The following is a 13,928-nucleotide window of genomic DNA, read 5'->3' on the forward strand; positions in this document are numbered from 1 at the left end:
ATTTAAACACTTTGTATCTTTGGGGCACCAAAGGAGAATTCTCCTTAAGTATCTTGTGAATTCTGTAGAAAGAGTCGACTTCTTACAGGACACCATCTTCCTAATAAAGAACGCATTAGTCGAAGGACAATCAAGCTCATTTGCTCAACACATGCAGGCAGGATTATTGCATTCTTCAAAGCCAAACGTTTGAGACGTGATAGAAACTCTATTTATTTGATCATCGTAATTCTTCCTTTCTGTACTCTTGGTGAGAGCCTGGATGTTTAATGAACAACCATGAACCAACCACTCTATTCTAATTTCTGAGCCTTTTGCTATCTATAAACACACACTTTGTTTTACAAACTGTTCCAGAAATTAGTTGGTTTGAAAAACCTTAAACCCAGGTTTCAGGCTTCCCTATCAATAATAAGGGAAAGGAATTAAATTTGTCATTGTGTTTTAGTACTTGGTGACACCTATAAAATTAGGAAAATAATACTAAACTTAGGTCGGTTGGGTTAAAAAAATATTAAGCACCTATTATGTAGCAGATGCTGAAGAAGGTCCTTGGATCCCGCAGGGAGGAGAACATGGTCTTTGTCCCCAAGAGTGTATCTTGGGCGCGTGGGTGGCTCAGTTGGTTAAGCTCCGACTTTGGCTCAGGTCATGATCTCATGATTCATGGGTTTGAGCCCCATGTAGAGTTCTGTGCAGACAGCTCAGAGCCTGGAGCTCCTTTGGATTCTGTGTCTCCCTCTCTCTCTGTCCCTCCCCCATTCTCTCTCTCTCTCTCTCTCTCTCAAAAATAAATAAACGTGGGGCGCCTGGGTGGCGCAGTCGGTTAAGCGTCCGACTTCAGCCAGGTCACGATCTCGCGGTCCGTGAGTTCGAGCCCCGCGTCAGGCTCTGGGCTGATGGCTCGGAGCCTGGAGCCTGTTTCCGATTCTGTGTCTCCCTCTCTCTCTGCCCCTCCCCCCTTCATGCTCTGTCTCTCTCTGTCCCAAAAATAAATAAAAAACGTTGAAAAAAAATTAAAAAAAAAAAAAAAAATAAATAAATAAACGTTAATTTTTTTTAAGAGCATAGTCTTTGCCTGCTTTCGTGTGCCTCACAAGGGTTTTTTTGGAGGAGAGGATTCAGCACTCAGTCAATGCGGAATAAGTGTTCCTACTCTTCCTTATCACAAACATCCCTACTCCCACCTTCTGGATGTAAGGACTTTCCAAACAGGGGAGAAGGTACCCATTAGAATCCCTTCTCAACTTGAGTCAAGTTCCTTCCTACTGCTTGGGGGCTTTGGCACAAATGGTGCCATCTGCCCTCGCGTATCTTGTGGCCCAGCCTTTTCCCTTCACAGCTTTTTGGAATAAATTCACATATTACACCATTTACATTTAAATTCTTATTTTTATTTTTAATTACTTTTTAGAGAGAGAGGGGGGGTGGGGGGGGAGGAACAGAGGGAGAAAGAGAGAGAATTTAAAGCATACTCCATGCTCAGTGCAGAGCCCGACATGGGGCTCAATCCCATGACCCTGGGATCATGACCTGAGCCAAAATCAAGAGTCAGAAGCTCAACCGACTGAGCCACCCAGATGCCCCTATACCATTGACATTTAAATTGTACAACTTGGGGCAACTGCATGGCTCAGTGGGTTAAGTATCCAACTCTTGGCTTTGGCTTGGGTCATGATCTTGTGGCTTCTTGGGTTTGAGCGCCGCCTTGGGCTCTGCGCTGGCAATGCTAAGCCTGCTTGAGATTCTCTCTCTCTCTCCCTCTCTCTCTGCTCCTCCCCTACTCACGCTGTCTCTGTCTCTCTCAAAATAAATAAATAACCTTAAAAAATGAATTGTACAACTCAGTGGCTTTTTTTAAATTTTTTTTAACGTTTTATTTATTTTTGAGACAGAGAGAGACAGAGCATGAACAGGGGAGGGTCAGCGAGAGGGAGACACAGAATCCGAAACAGGCTCCAGGCTCTGAGCTGTCAGCACAGAGCCTGATGCGGGGCTCGAACTCATGGACCGCGAGATCATGACCTGAGCCGAAGTCGGCCGCTTAACCGACTGAGCCACCCAGGCGCCCCACTCAGTGGCTTTTAATGTACTACAGAGGAGCGCAGCCTCACCACGATCTAAATTGAAAGCCTTTTCCCCATCCCTCATCAGCAGACCCTTTCCATTCTTCCCTCCACCCTTGGGCTCACCTTAGCTAACCATGAACCTACTTTGCGTCTCTACAGATCTACATATTCTGGACATTTCATAGGAAAGAAATCATACAGTTGTGGCTTTGTGTGCGGGGTTTCTTTCCCTTCACATAACAGTTTCAAAAGTTTACCCGTGTCATAGCGTGTACTTACTCCCTCCTTCATGACATTCAGGACCCATTCCCTTCTGTGAATATGCTACAGTTTTTTAAATCTGTTCTTCAGTGGATGGTCATTTGGAGTCTTTCCACTCTGGGCTGTTATGAATAATACATTTGTGTACCGGTTCTTGTGCAGACATACGTTTTCATTTCTTTGGGGAAGCTTACACCCAAGCGATATAAGGCTTAAGGGGTGAAATGACTCATGCCCTGCCCCTGGTAAACCAAAATAGCACTATAAATCAGGTATGAAACAGTGTTTCATTATAGTTTGTAACAATGTGCCTGTGTATCGAATCTTACTCCTAAGAATTTATCCTAAGTGATAACTTAAAAGCAATAAATACGGTTTTGAAAACGTCAATGGTAGCGTTACCTATTTTGCGGAAATAATAAAAAGATACCAAATATCGAATAATGAGGGAATGAAAGTAAAACCCAAACAATGAAATAGGGAGCAGTAAACTTAGAAAGTCATACATTTGTTATCTATGAAGATTCTTTAGAAGCATGAAAATGAGAAATATGTAAAAACTAGCATATAAATTATAGTTCTACTATCGTTAGATATATATACACGGATCAAGCAAAATTAGAAACGGGGGTTTTGTTAGGGTCGTAAATTTATCAATTATTTTTCGGCCTTTTAGAAAATGTATTAATGCCTTGGTTTTCTGTGTATCAGGTTTCACTTATGCAAGATGAACAAGTTCCAGACACCTGCTGGACAGCACAGTGTTTGTGATCAACCATGTCGTGCTGTGCACTTAAAATTTTATAGAGTAGATCTCATGTTAAGTGTACTTACCAAAAGTTTAAAAAAAGTAAAATTATGGAAAGTAGGAAAAACAAAACCCTAGCATATTTTTCAAATGCTGTAAGTGTACGATATACAAGTATGAGTGTGTGTGTGTGTGTGTGTGTGTGTGTGTGTGTGGCGTGCACCTCACCAGAGGGAGATTCTGATTCAATAGCTATTCTAGGTTGAACTGTACCCTCGGAGATAACGTGAGAGTTCTAATCTCCAGCACCACAGAATGTGATTTTATTTGGAGGTGGGTGGTTGCCGATGTAATAGTTAAGGAGAGGTCACACGGGAGGAGGGGGGGCTCCTACCCCAGTATGATTTGTGTCCTTGTAAGAAGAGGACAGGAAATGTGGCCATGTGAATACGGAGGCAGAGACTGGAGGTGTGTCCCTACAAGCCAGGGAATGCTTGGGACTAACAGATGCCAGAAGGCAATGGAAGAACCCTGCTGTGGAGGTCTTGGAGGGAGTACGGCCCTGCCAGCACCTTAATTTCAGACTTCTCACCTCCAGAACTTTGAGAGAATGAATTGCTGTTATCTCAAACTACCTAGTTTTTGGGATTTTGTTATAGGAGCCTTAGGAAACTAATTTTGTAGCTTTAGCGGCTGGTGTAGCACTTAGACAGCTGACTGTCGCATAAGGAAGGCACACCAGAGCTGTTCCACGCACAAGAATGTCCCACATGGCAGTTAAGGGGTGCAGTTAGGAATTCTGGGATTCTGGAGTGCAGAGGGCGACTCGGCCACTCTCGGCCTGTCTCATCTTATGCAGGTTATTTAACTTTCCTGTGATTTAGTTTATTATCTGTTACATGCAAAAAGTAGCCATAAGTCATAATACCTACTTTAGAAGGATATTATGAGGATTCAGTGAACACTCCGTATCCGCTTCTAACTCAGTGCTGCATAATGCTGTCATGATTAACCTCTGGTGGTTTTGTTCTCACACCTAACACGGGATTACACCCACAATCTGTCATCTGTGGGTGCATTCGGAGCGCTCAGGACAGAGTATTCCACAGATTTGTAAATGCTCATGGATTAGCTGTTATGATTCTAGAAGTTGGTAATACACAGGAGGTGTTCTGAAAGTTTGCAGTGAACAAGTATGGAGATAAATTAAGTGTAACGTGAGGTGTACTATCACTTTACCCCTTTCTCATTCCATGAATGACTTGATATTTTTGCGCTGATGATTTGTGCCCGTGTCACAGCTCCTAGTGTCGTGCATGTTGGAATGGCCCTGCCGCCTTATGTAGGACCGATGGACACAAATTCAACCTCTGCAATTTTCCAGATGTCAACTCTTAGATAAATAAATTACTGGATCTTATCACTATCCTTATTTCTGTAAAATGAGAATATTGTCACGAATTATCTCTCAGGTTCTTTTGGATTTTGAGTTTCAATGACTTCGATGTTCTGAAGGGGCGAGTCCGAGACCGATGGCTCTTTGTAGACCCACAGTATTATGCGGTCTACTCGGGAAACGCAACAGTGTAAGTGACAAACATCACTATCGGGGCCCAACAAAAGATGATGACAGAACAAAAGAGCTGACAGAAGAAAAAATCATCAAGGTTGCAGATAAGTCAATAGAGAGCATCCAATGTGAATAATGGGAAGAAAAAAAGAAGAAAAATAAAGAGACTCAGAGAAGTGTGGGACAGCAGTACGTGTACAAACACAGAGGTAGCGGGAGTCCCAGAAGGAAAGAGAGAGAAAAAGAAGCTGAAAAATTATTTGAAGAAAAAAGTAGTTGGATACTTCCCAAATTTGATGGAAAACATTAATCTACAACTCCAAGAAGTTCAACACAACTCAAGTACTCTCCAACATAAAGAGATCTCCATGTACACGCATCATAGTCAAATTGTAGAGAGGCAAAGTGTTGAAAGTAGCAAGAGGAAAGTAACTTCTAATGTAAGAGGCAATCTGAGTAAGATTAACAGTTGATCAGAAGTAATGAAGGTCAGAAGACTTTGCAATGACATCGCAAAAGTGCTAAGAGAGAAAACCCCATCAACCAAGAATTCTCTGTCTATGAAAACTTGCAAAACTGAAGGGGAGTTAAACATTCCTAGATAATCAAGGATCTTTGGTGAGGCTTTCCAGGTTGATTCTTCCTTCATTGAACATGCTGTGGCTTACGTTAACATAATAGGTGTTCTTTTTTTAAGTTTATTTATTTCGAGAGAGAGAGAGTGAGCCTAGGTGAAGGAGGGGCGGAGAGCGAAGGAGAGAGAGAATCCCAAGCAGGCTCTGTGATGTCAGCACAGAGCCTGACACGGGGCGAGATCTCATGAATCATGAGATCATGACCTGAGCTGAAATCGAGAGTCAGATGCTTAACTGACTGAGCCACCCAGGCGACCCTCGACACATTAGGTCTTAACTGACGTGTGTGGTCACCTCACTTATACGAGAAAGGCCTTGTGGGTTGCGAATTATCCCCATTTTAGACTTAGTCGCACAACTTATATCACATTTCTCAGGGAACCAGGCTCAGTAAGTCCAGAGACTTCAGGGGTTTTGTAAACCGTTAGCAATTTTAAACAACAACGACTATCGTGCTGAAAGCATCTCACAGGAAAGGAGTGTTCTGTTTCTCAGCAGCACGTTTAGAAGTTGATACGATTGCTTCACCTGCCTCCTTTCTTTCTCGAAAACAGGAGAAAATGCTTGGTAGACCTGCTTCTCGGGCACTTACTCTTCAGATTTGCTGGAACGTTGCTGTCAAATTCTTAAGGTTGCTCATAAAACGCTCATCAAAGCCCTTTGGACAGTAAGCGCACATGCTGTGAAGGCACGGAGAAAAGTGCAAAGCCGTTAGTGGTGGTAATTGTCCATTTAAATTATCCTCACATCAATGGAAGAATAGATTTCTCAGCACTTGCAGAGTAGAAGCATATGATAGATTTATACTCTCTGTGATTGAATGAAAACATTTCATTCCGCTGAAAACTCAAACAATGCAAGGCCTTTGCATAATTAAGTAAAACCCTGGTTCTGTTGGTCACTATAATTATCGTATTCTGGAACACGACATGTAATTGAGTTTTGAATTGAAGGCATTGGAGCAAGTCCGTCAAAATCAATTGAATTGATTTTCACTTATGTAGATGCATGGAGTTTTACAGTGGTTGAAGTTCTTTTCTGAACCGATTAGATTCCAGATATAGGCCAATTTTTCATATTTCAACCCTTGTACACTTTCTCAAACAATGTCATAAATATATCACAACCTCTCCTGACAAAACAACGTGGCAAACATCCTCACACCGTGTTAAGTAATTAGTTCTAAAATTGGAAAAATCGTAAGAGTTAACTTTACTAAAATGGAGTAACCAAAAATGTCGAATACAAATAACTCTAATAAAAAACAGACCACAAATATAAAACACCTGTGTCACGTAACATTGAGGATAGACCAAAATGTTAACTATCAAGGGCTTTAGCCTGGAGTTGCAGGGACCCTCCTGAAACCAGATACAGTGAAACCTTGGCTTGCGAACATAATTCATTCCAGAAACATGCTTGCAATCCAAAGCACTTGTATATCGAGGTGAATTTCAATAACCAGTGGCTCAGTGGTGATCACGGGACGTTGGGCATCACGTACTACTCTTAAGATATCGCCTGTGTGTCAAGTTAAAATTTATGAGAAAGCCTTGTTCATCTTGCAGAACACTCTCAGAACAATTCGCTCACAATCCAAGGTTTTACTGCCTAGGAGGACGAAACCAAGAGCTCCAAAGAGTGAGGACACCTGATTGCTGAACCCTTGACTATCAATGTTTCTGAAGCCAAATCTATCCCTCTTGGACTTCTAAATTAAGTAAACATAAATTCCTTTTCGCTCATAAACTCACTTGAATTTCATTTCTGTTGCTGTCATTTAAAGTTCTGACATAAAAATAACCTATCTGTGAATTTTCCGACCTTGTATACGATAGGCATACATTTAGAACGCTGAACTTCTCTCTGTCAGTGGAATTTTATGTAGTATGATTTACATTTCTATAACGCATCTTGGCTATGTTTGTTTTAATGTAGAAAAAATAACAATATTAAATAGCGAACATCACACATTTCCCTAAGATTTGCCAAGAAGGCCAGGTCATTTGTAAAAGCTATGATTATGTAACACTGATTGAATATAATAGAATGACATAGGAAACAACAAAGATTTATAGCCAAAGAAAATATAACATTGTCTATGCTAAGTGAAATAAGTCAAACAGAGAACAGTGGATACCGTATGATTTCGCTGATATGTGGAATCTAAAACAAAACAAAACGAAACAAAACAAGTAAACAAACAGAAACAGACCCATAAATAAAGAGAACAGCTGATGGTTGCCAGAGGGAAGCAGGAGGGTGATGGACAAAATGGGTGAAGGGGAGAGGTAGATACAGGACCCCAGTTATGGAATGAACAGGTCATGGGGACGAAAGGTACGGAGTAGGGAGCACAGTCAATGGTGATGAAGTAACATTGTATGGTGACGGGTGGTACCTACACTTGTGGTGAGCACAGCACAACGTTTAGAATTGCCAGATCACTGGGGCGCCTGGGTGGCTCAGTCGGTTAAACGGCCGACTTCGGCTCAGGTCATGATCTCGCGGTCCGTGAGTTCGAGCCCCGCGTCGGGCTCTGTGCTGACAGCTCAGAGCCTGGAGCCTGTTTCGGATTCTGTGTCTCCCTCTTTCTCACCCTCCCCCGTTCATGCTCTGTCTCTCTCTGTCTCAAAAATAAACGTTAAAAAAATTTAAAAAAAAATTAAAAAAAAATAGAATTGCCAGATCACTATGTTGTACACCTGAAATTAATGTGTGTCGTGTATCAGCTATACGGCAAGGGGAAAAAAAAAAAAGAAAAATGTAACATTCTAACTTACACAAATAATTCATACATCTAGGAAAAAATTCGAGGCAATCAATAAATGCCTTTCTTGAAACAGAGATGCGTTTCACGGTCGATAAGTATATTTATAAAGGGATTATTTCTCATTTGCTCCCTTGTCTCTGTTTCTTTACAACTATTATGAATTTTGCACTGTTCTGGTCGTAAATGATGTCTTCAAAATCAAGGAACTTGAAAGCCCTGGGGTAGCGGTAGGGTTTTTGGATATCTAAAAAATATGAATGGCAAGATGGAGAACAGCAGATAAGATACCAACGTGAGGACTTTGGGAAGATAATAAACACAATCACGGATAGTGAACGGCGGGGCGGGCGCATGCTGGCCATGAACCAGAGGCTAGGCAATGTGGTCTGTATCTGACCTGCAGTTCTTATTCCCTTCTCTTAGGAGGCCTTCTCAGATGGATGTCATCATTGGCTTAGCACCCATTTTACACAGGAATTAAGTGGAGCTTGAAGCATCTAAGTGACTTGCCCGATTTTACAGACCTGGGGAACAGCAGAAACAAGAGGCCAAATTCAAGTTCTCATAACCCCAGGATGGGCAGGACTGCACCGTGGTCGAGTTCTGCTCAGCCTTGGTTTTGCATGTCAGCTCTACTATGTGACCTTGGACACGTTGCTAACTTCTCCGCGTCTCGGTTTTACTTAGGCGACCGTGATAATAACGCGAAGACTAAGGAAATTAATACATGAAAAACGCTCGGAGTGGTGCCCGGAATCATCTAACAAAAATTTGAGGCAATCAATTTTGCAGTATGAACTATGATTACTGTTCTGTGGTAATATGCCTGGAATTCGGTGAGTTTTCAACAAACAGTGGTATTGTTTTCAACAAGTAGTAGGTATTGTTTAAAAAACCTGATGTCATACAGGTGGCAGAAGTTGCCAGATACTATTTTTGTGAAAATAAAAGTTTTTGGAAAAAAGGGTTTCTTGGAACTTGTTTTGTTTTTTTTTAAATCAATGTATATGCAGATGAAATTACTTAGATTTACATTATTCCAGTACACGAATTTAGCATCTATTAAATTAAACACCAATAATCTAAGATAAAATCTTAAATTATCTGCGGTGGAATGAAAAGCCAACAGAAAGTAATTTTTAAAATACCTTACGTTGATTCTAAATAATTTTAAGCATGGATTCGACTCAATATAATGATTTTTATGCACCACTTCCTATAGAGTAATTGGGCCATAGTCTTACTTCATTTACTAACACTTATGTGACTGTGGGGTTCCATACCCAACTGAGTACGTATCCAGATTTTTCTGGTGCTATTTTGCAAACTTTATTGTTGTTTTATTCCTAGCCTCAGTATGGTGGCAATTTGTTTAACCCCAATAATACTTTCAAATAATTGTCCTTAAATTTATTGCTAAATGGGACAATCAACTTTTCATTAGAGTTGCAATTATTTATATTACACTTGACATTATAATATTTCATAGACTTACTTTAATTTTTTAAAAATTGCCATTGGTACTTTGCTTGAATATTTGCCTTGGGTGACCCACGCATCATCTCTAGCACAGGCTTCCTGAGGGAAAAAGCAAAATAAAACTATTTTCAGGGAGATAATACTGGGGCACTCTGTGATATCGGCTAAAACACGGAGCTTCTATCAAGGATTTATTGTTTTCCCATAAGAAAGAAGATGATTACCTTGTTGGGAAGATAAGATTATGCCAAAAATAATCTTTTTCATAAAATCTTACCACTTGGCTCTTTAAATAAGCCAGAATTATTTCAGTTAAGGTATCCGGGAAAACCCTAGGGTCTTCTTATATTTCCATATACCAAATCTTGAATTAAAACTTCGGATACAAATTGCTTTAACTGGAACTGGGTTCACATGGTTTTCGAAAGGCAGATTGGAATCTCTAATTGTAACATTTGAGATGGCTCCCCGAAAATCTACAGTGATCAAAACGGCATACATGTGAAATGCTTCTGAAGTTCGAAATCTGCAAAGGGAAAACATTTTTTTAATGTTTTCATTTATTTTTGAGAGAGCACAAGTGGGAGAGGGGCAGAGATGGGGGGGGGGGGAACAGAGAATCCAAACTGGGCTCCACGCTGACAGCAGAGAGCCCGACGTGGGGCTTGAACTCAGAGCCCCAAGATCGTGACCTGAGCCAAAGTCAGATGTTCAACCGGCTGAGTCACCCAGGTGCCCTAGAACAACATTTTTACAGTACTTTCAAATCGTTTATCCCACTCACAGTTATATGAACGCGTATTAAAATTGTTTCTTATACCAACAATTAATCCACTGGAGTCACTGAAATGTAACTTAAAGATCCACTGAAGAAGGTTCAATTGTCTTGTTCTTATTTTTATAGGTGACAGAAGTTGAGGGGCTTGCTCAGAATGATAGATGTGATTCCTAGAATTAGGATTAATGGGTATATATATTTTTAAAACCCAACAAGTCTGAAGTAGGAACAAGGTGAAGAAGGCAAAGGCACAGATCCCTGAAGCTAAAACTCCTGCCTGGAATAGTTGCCATGACTCGAAATAGAAGTGACCCAAAGTAGGTTTCCTGACAATCTGGGGGACCATACACTTGGACACATCATACCCAACATGTTGAAAACCAGGCACAGAGAATATCTTGAAAACAGCAAGAGGAGAATGACTCATTACATACAAGAGAACCGAATAAAGTTAACAGGTAACTCCTGTTTTTAAAAAAGTGTTTAATGTTTATTCATTTTTGAATGACAGAGAGAGAGAGAGAGAGCACAAGTGGGGAGCGGCAGAGAGAGAGGGAGACACAGAAACCGAAGCAGGCTCCAGGCTCTGAGCCGTCAGCACAGAGCCCGACCCGGGGCTCGAACCCACAGACCGTGAGATCATGACCTGAGCTGAAGTCAGATGCTTAACCGACTGAACTACCCAGACTCTCCAAACAGGTAACTTTGTATTACAAATAGTAGAAATCAGGGGTGCCTGGGTGGCTCAGTCAAGCATCAGACTCTTGATTTCAGGTCAGGTCATGATCTCACAGTTCCTGAGTTCGAGACCCGGATTGAGCCCAGCATGAGGCTCCGTGCTGACAGTACAGAGCTTGCTTGGGATTCGTTGTGACAGCGAAAGAGATAGTTCTGGGTAGACACCCAGTGCACTGCCCAGTCTTTCTGACAAAGAGGCTTATTTGCTTGTCCAGGAGCTTTGGCCTCAGGGACAGACTTCCGGTCCGTCATACTTATAGGAGTCTAAGGAGGTGCTTTCAGGGAATGGAGGCCAGGAGACACCGTCTTTGCAGCCTCCCCCTGCTTTGCTCCAGCTCTCTGGAACTTTCTAGAAAAGAGTTGAAACCCTTGTCTGGTGCCCTGATTTTTGCAGATGCAACCACTAGAGTCTTCAGTGGATAATGCAGTCTGTCACTTACATTTCAATGAAAAGATAAATAAACAAAGGTGTAACATACAGTTACTGAGAATAACTGACAGAGAAGAGAGAAAGGCACCAAGGACACAGCGGAATCAATCATTTGTGAGAATTTCTCCAAGTTCACGATAAACATGAAGCCACATGTCCGAGAAGCTCAGAGAACACCAACCAGGAGGAGCACCCCAAATCCCATACCTCGCCGTATCAGATTTGAACGGCAGACAATCAAAGAGAAAGAAAAATCTTTAAAGAAGGAAGAGGAGGGAAAAAAACTAATTACGTATAGAGGAGCAAGGAAAACCGTTGCATTGGCCTTTTCTTTAGAAACTGTGCAAGCAAGAAGAAAACCAAGTGAAATACTTACAAGTATTGAAAACAAAAACAGACCCATAAAACGCCACCAGCCTGGAATTCTGTATCCAGCAAATTTTTACCTTTATTTACTCAAAGGTAAAGGAAAAATACTCTCTCCAACAAACAAAAATCAAGGGAATGTGTTGCCAGCAGACCTGCCTTGCATGAAATAGTAAAAGAAATTCTTTAGAAAGAAAGAAAATAGTATTGGTCGGAAACTTGGATCTACATAAATAAAGGAAGGATCCTAGAGAAGGAATATACGTAAAATAGAATCTCTTATTTCTCTTATCTTTCATCAGTTAATTTAATAATCCTTTCTTCGAATTACTAATAATGGGACCTGGGGTAATCTGTAGAAGTCACCCCTAAGGGTTCCTTTTTACAGAAGTCATCTAAAAGGATCTAGACCAGCCACGCACGTACGTTTACCCCTCGTTTTGTCTACCATGTTCTGGCTCTGTACTTAAACACAATAAATAATTTCAGGGTTTCCTACAGCAATTCACCTTCGTATTCTTCCGTTTATTCGAAACACGGATTTAGTAGAACAAAGGAGCGGCATTGGCCCTTGATCTATTTCTATTTGTCTAGAAATGAAATGTTGCTCCTTGGAAAGGGCATTTGTACTGCTTTTATCTGTGTTACTGAGCCTTCGGTAGACTAAGATATCAAACAGAATATCACTCTCAGTTGATACAAAAGATCTTTTTACTCTAGCGCTTTCTTCTAAGGGAATTTCTCTAACTCCGGGGGCATCAAGGAGAGTTTCCTTATCATCTGAAAGCAGAGGTAGAAGAAACTCATCCTGGAGAAGATGGTGTTTGTTCCTTGGGTATTCCTTGAGGGCGAAATTGACTTGAACTGGCATATGGATAGAAGAGCTCACCTTAGGAGAACTGAATCCGACTTGTGGAGTAGGGGGTGTTACCAGAATCCAGCTTTATCTCATCTTGCCGTCTTTTTACTCCTTTACTGCCAGCAGATCTGCCCTTCTCACCCCTTACAGATATCAGCAGAAAGCCTCCTACCCAAACCCTGCAGAGTGTGAGGGTCTCAGTCCACGTCTGATACACTCCCACCCCCTCCATTTCCGATGTGGGGGTGCAATCAAAGGAATAGGGAGAGGAAGACTTCCTTATAGAACTGGTAACTTCTTGGGATACTGCTGCTTGGTTTTCTCTCTAATGAGACCACGTGATGGTATCGATTCTCCAGGTAATATGCAGCTTTATCTTGGCCCCTCTGTCACTGCAGATGTTTCTAGAGAGAGGCAGCCTCCCTTCAGCAGCACACAGCTCTTTCCACCATGTGACTTTGGGTGGGACGCTGGAACCGTTGAGATCTTTTCTTCACTCTAAAGTGGGACAACCCTCTCAGTGATCTCTGGGCATAGAATAAAGGGAGGGATGTGGTGAGGAGTCATTGACTGCAGCGAGACTCTTACGACTACCCGTCCGTGGGAGGAAGGTCCGTCCACGTGTGGACCTCTTTAGAATACCTGATGCTTAGAACCTTCTTGCGTTAGCCATGGTGACCGAGTGCTCATTCAGGAGTTAAAAAAGAAGCTCCATACAACATCCTAGTACATAGAATTGATTTTTGTTCTCTTCAGTCGTTAAAGTCATATTTTTTATAGTGGTGGATCTTGGGATAAAACAGAAAAGGAAAATATAAAAGGCAATCACCCATGCTTCCACAATGCACACTTTCCACATATTGGTACATTTCTACATAGTCTGAGTGAAAAAAGTTCAGAACAATTAAATCTGTCCTTCTTTGAATATATATAAATCACGTCGTGATGGAAGAAATGTGCAATTTCCCATTCCCATAAAGTTAATTTTCATTAAATAGCTAAAAGAATGTAATGACTGGGGAGCTTGGGTGGCTCAGTCAGTTAAGTGTCCAACTCTTGGTTTCAGCTCGGGTCATGATCTCACAGTTCGTGAGTTCAAGCCCCACGTCGGGCTCGGTGTTGACAGTGTAGAGCCTGTTTGGGATTTCTCTCTCTCTCCCTCTCTCAAAATAAAGTAAACTCAAAAAAAAAAAAAAAAAAGAAGAAAGTAACGATCAAAATA

The 13,928-nt window shown here is 41.4% G+C and overlaps 2 long non-coding RNA genes across 2 annotated transcripts in view; one reads left to right on the forward strand and one right to left on the reverse strand.

Annotated features, from left to right (window-relative positions):
• The window catches only part of LOC145713007 (uncharacterized), a 445,152-nt gene that overhangs the window by 378,449 nt on the left and 52,775 nt on the right, over window positions 1-13,928 (forward strand). The gene's annotated exons all lie outside the window — the stretch shown is intronic.
• The window catches only part of LOC132663701 (uncharacterized), a 44,804-nt gene that overhangs the window by 3,901 nt on the left and 26,975 nt on the right, over window positions 1-13,928 (reverse strand). The window contains exons 2-3 of the long non-coding RNA XR_009603219.3: window positions 9,552-9,634; window positions 5,876-5,963 (exon numbers count right to left, since the gene is read on the reverse strand). This is a non-coding gene — a long non-coding RNA (uncharacterized LOC132663701). The remainder of the gene's footprint in view (window positions 1-5,875; window positions 5,964-9,551; window positions 9,635-13,928) is intronic.

Source organism: Panthera onca, chromosome D4 (assembly GCF_046562875.1).
Source record: "Panthera onca isolate mPanOnc1 chromosome D4, mPanOnc1 haplotype 2, whole genome shotgun sequence".
In the NCBI taxonomy this organism is placed as follows: Eukaryota; Metazoa; Chordata; class Mammalia; order Carnivora; family Felidae; genus Panthera; species Panthera onca.